At 39.8% G+C, this 5,000-nt stretch overlaps 1 protein-coding gene across 1 annotated transcript in view; it reads left to right on the top strand.

Annotated features, from left to right (window-relative positions):
- The window catches only part of LOC311052606 (ribonuclease inhibitor-like), a 436,715-nt gene that overhangs the window by 11,659 nt on the left and 420,056 nt on the right, over positions 1-5,000 (top strand). The gene's annotated exons all lie outside the window — the stretch shown is intronic.

Genomic DNA, 5,000 nt, shown 5'->3' with positions numbered 1-5,000 from the left:
GTTACAAATAAAAGTCCGGTTTTCAAAATTTACTTGAGTAAAAGTGCAAAAGTATTGGTGTCAAAATGTACTTAATGTGCCAAAAGTAGAGTAATAATGGAGAATGTTCCATTTCACAAGTTCAAAATGTATACAACGCGTCGTAGCGCGAGGCCTTGTGAGCTTGTAGATCTGCTATTTTTGCCCACTGTTCCCCATCATACAAAGATTTGGCGGACCCCTTGTAGTATCTCTGAGGACCCCCTAGGGGTCCCGGACCCCCTGTTGAAGACCCCTGCTTTGGGCTTCAGCTGTGCTACCCAAACACCTGCATGGAGGGTCCAGTGTGCCTGTTTGATCAAATGTTTAAATAGGGATTAAAAAGAAGAAGGCCTTTCAGCTATGTTGCAACAATATCCCAGCAAAGTGTCTTACACTCAGTGGTAACTTGTTTTGCTTTATTTGACACATTAAGAAACTGTATTTCTAGATGCAGTCATTATAATGTGATGAGAGAGGAAGAGGAGGGCTTATCAACCCTTCTCCATCTAAAATGAGATGTAATGACAGGATTAAACCACAAGATGAAGCTCTATACCTTAAATCAGTGGTTCTCAACCTATATATATTGCAAATAATTGGGCAAACAAAATGCTAAAAAATGTTTTAATTAAATGTATAATTAAAGAGTTTTCTGTGTGATACTGATAAATAAGTATACTATGTTAGTTCCATTGATACAAGTCAGAACACAATTTGATCATTAAAATAAACATACACTGAACACGGCAGCGGTGTTAAGTGGTCAGATGGGTGGGCCACGCAAACGCTTTCGAGGATTTTCAAGTGGGCCCCTGATCCAGATAAGGTTGAGAACCACTGCCTTAAATAACAGTTGTATGAATCTGTTGGAAAATAATAGTTGTAAATAATACATTTTATTTATATTGTATTTATTTAGTGCGCTTTGTATTTGAAACAACACACTAATTAAAAAGGGGGATTAAAAATGAAGACAATTTAAAATCACATGAAGGCACAAAGCTTAAGAGGTTAAAACAGGGGATCGAAAAGAATGCTTTGTAAAAAAGGAGTGTGTGTGTGTGTGTGTGTGTGTGTGTGTGTGTGTGTGTGTGTGTGTGTGTGTGTGTGTGTGTGTGTGTGTGTGTGTGTGTGTGTGTGTGTGTGTGTGTGGAATCTGGAAATAAAAATGGCAAATATTTTCATTGGCATAAGAATGACAGTGCATTAATATAAAACTCAAGAAGAAAATGTTTTATTGAAATGTAAATCAAACCAAAGTGTGCAAAGGCTTGTGTTGTGAGACAATCATAGCTGCTGTTAAGTGATACATAGCTCAGAGAAGTTTTAAATAATAGCTCCATATTTCCATAATAATCAATAGCTACAGTATAGTCTGTTCCAGCTCTTTAGTATACAGAAAACACATTTTCAGGTCAGGATAACAATTTCATCCAATCAGTAGAGATAAGTCATGGAAACAGGATACAGGATAAACAAGTGTGGGGAAAAAGTGATGAGAATGACTTTTGTTGTTTTTAATGAATGAATGGACCTGGAACACAAGCTGAAATGATCTTAGTGGGAATCTCTCTCTCCTGATTGGAGGACATTTTCAACCCACCTGCATTGTCTGTGTCTTAAAGAGCTGGAGAGATGTCTTAGCATCAGAATATAGTGTAAACTATTTAACAAGAAACCAATATCAAAATCTGCACTTGAAAGGAGTCAGATTTGCCTATTTTATTCTAGAGAAGTGACTGATTTATGACTAAATTAGATTGCATTTGTGAATTATTTTTATTTGTATTATTTTTTCAAATCTGAAAGAAATCAGACTCAAGATGTTGAGTGCTGAAATGTTTGTTAAATAAATGTTTAGCTTTCAGTAGGCCAATGTTTTTCACCTCTACTGTAGATCAAGGGTTCCCAAATGTTTCAGGCCGTGACCCCCCAGAAGAAACATATTTGAACTGGGGACCCCCCACCCTGACAAGAACTTGGAATTGGAGGAGTTGAGCTGTTAAATTTAGTTTGACTTGGTTCCACAGATAAATATTGTGAAAATAGCCAATGCGATGCAAGGCATTGTGAGCTTGTAATAATATTGGACAATTTGGCCAATGTATGACCCTTTTTATAGTATAGTTGTTGGTTACTTTTGACGTACAGTAGTAATGGTCTTATTGTTAGTTAGTTGTTTTTTTTAGAGGTATTAAAAAGTCCTGAAATTGTCACTTTAGAATTATGCAGATACCCTGTATACACTTATACTGTATGTTGATTAGTTTTACTATTGAGTGAGAAAACAATGTTGCAAACTAACAAGCTAATCTGGGGACGGTCCCGACCCCCAGTTTGCTGAACCACTGTAGATAATAGATTTCACAGCCGGTGGTCATGTTTGCAGTCAGGTCAAAGGTCTCACTGATCTTCAGCATACATTTGATGACTTCCAGAGTAGAAGAATTTGAAATGGTCACCAGTTTCAGTGGTGCGATGCGACGCATTGTGAACTTGTAGATCGGCTATTTATTTTCAAAACATGTTTATACATTTGAAAACTTGAAATGGGACATTCTGCATAATGAGTACTTTTACTTTTGGTACTTTAAGTACATTTTGATGCCAAGACTTTTACTTGTAACAGAGTATTTCTACATTGCAGTATTGATACTTTTGCTTAAGTGAAACATGTGAGTACTTCTTCCATCACTGCACCAGTTTCAGCGTGACACCACCAGCTCAAACTGAGCTCACTCCCGGGTCACAATTAGAGTTGTTTCCGATACCAATACATACCCGTATCGGAAAAGCTGCCGATACTGCCTAAAACGCTGGTGTATCGGTGAGTACGCCAGTCTATGCCAGTCCGATACCACGTCATTTGTCGCATGATGATATTTCATTTACAGTAAGTATTTAACTTGTAGCTGCACTTTAACTTGTTTTGCATTTCTTTTTTATTCCTATATCAATGGTTCTCAAATGTTTTAATTTCAAGGACACCCTTAACTCTGAGAGTGTACAAATGGAACCAAATAGATAAAGGAGTAGTTCACCCAAAAAATGACAGATTTTCTATTCATATTTCTATTCCCATGAAGCCTTGAATTCATGGAAATTTTTTGTTTTTTGTCAATAATTTGATGACCGGTGGAAAGATGCTAATGTCTCCAGTAGACTCCACAACTTTGCCGGTCAGCAAATGATTAGCTTAGGAATGCGACAAAATCTCCATGAATTGAACCCCATGAAGACTTCATATATATATATATATATATATGAAGTCTGGGAAAAAAACATAAGTTAGAATATGGAGATAAGAGTTTTCCACCCGACAGCAAACGATAGCCTGTACACATTATTGTCTAAACTTTCATATTGTCACATATTACTTTCCAGCTTTGTGACATATATCACACAATGCAGCTTTGACACTGAAGGTTTCCTTCACATGTTGTATTTCTCTCGGTGTTGCTGTTGCATTCACAGCCTTCCTGTGCACAAACGCAAAGAGAAAAAAAGCTTCACACAAAATTTAATTTGTATACAAGCAGTGCTGTACATTTTCATGTTGAAAACAAACGTAAACTATGCTACAGCTTCATAAATACATCACTTTGTACCCATGGTTCAACTTCTTCACAATGTTATGAGAGGCATTGGAACTAGCATTCTAACCACTTCAACCCCATATACTTAGTTGACCGGAGTCCCCCTGGGGTCTGTACTAGGCACCCTCCTTGTTTCCCTCTACGCCAAATATCTTCACCAAAAATAGCCGATCAGCAAGCTCACAACCGGACGCAATGTGCCGCGTTGTGGGCTTGTAGATCTGCTATTTTCACCGAACATTCGCCCCCAGAATTGGGACACCAGGCTTCACCTGGTTAAAAGGCTCAAACACGACAGGAGACAGTCTGTGGACAAAGTACTGAAACCCGGTACTCAAAGTATAGATACTCCCGGTCAAATATTACTACAAGTGAAAGTTGCTCAGTCAAATTTGGACTCGAGGTAAAGTACTGGAGTACTTGCTTTTAAAAATACTTCAGTATTCAAAAGTACGTGCTTTAAAAAATACTGTTGTGAGAGAACGCCCCAATGCCTGTGTCAGAGGCATCCACCTCCACTGGGAAGGGGCGTAGGGGGGAGCAGGATCGGGGCAGAGGTGAACCGCCTCTTGAGGGCGCCGAAGGCGGCGTTGGCTGCAGGTGTCCAGGCAAAAGGACGCAGAGGAAGTGAAGAGCCGTGAGGGGAAGCTTGGCGAAGCCCAAAAAAAAACTCTGTACTGTGACTGCTTCCACGGTTGCTCAACAACAGCCTGGACCTTCCGTAGGTCTGGCCCAGTCTGCCCACCCTCCATGATGAAAGTTCATCCTCCAAGACGAAACTAACTCGCTACGGCGCACAATACAGTTCATAAGTCATACTGGTGTATGTGTATATATATACAGTATATTTATATTTTGGCAGAGATAAGAAATAGAAGGAAGCCTCGGTAGAATCAGATCATTCTTTACATAGCCCTCAATCTGTAAGGATTATAAAGGCTGCGTTCACGCTGGCAGATACAAAGCTACAGGCTATACCATTCATTTTCAATGGACACCAGCCACATGAAGATACAAATTGACGCCTGACGTTTGTAGCTGCTACAAAACCTACAATCCCAGCTGTTGCTTCAGCTGCAGCTACCAAGTTTCACCATTTCCACTCACATGCTCTCCTCATACAATTCCTGCTTGGAATGGTGGGGAATAATTGTTTCGTCAGATAGTTCTGTGTTCCTTTTAACCCCACGCTTTATATTTTTCCTTCACATTTTTCCCGCTCGTCGGACGCACGCTTGACGTCAACGAGCGACTCAGTGACAGATATGCCGCGGCGCTGTGTAGCTGCCAGTGTGAACGCGGCATTAATCTCCATACAGTCTGTCTACTGACAGAAATGTGCTCAATTTACGCCGTGTCGTACAACGGCGTCAGGGGCTGAAG

Source organism: Gymnoscopelus microlampas, assembly GCF_963454915.1.
Source record: "Gymnoscopelus microlampas genome assembly, chromosome: 9".
Lineage (NCBI taxonomy): Eukaryota > Metazoa > Chordata > Actinopteri > Myctophiformes > Myctophidae > Gymnoscopelus > Gymnoscopelus microlampas.
Note: the sequence above shows the minus strand (reverse complement) of the source record. Positions and strands in the feature narration are given on the sequence as shown.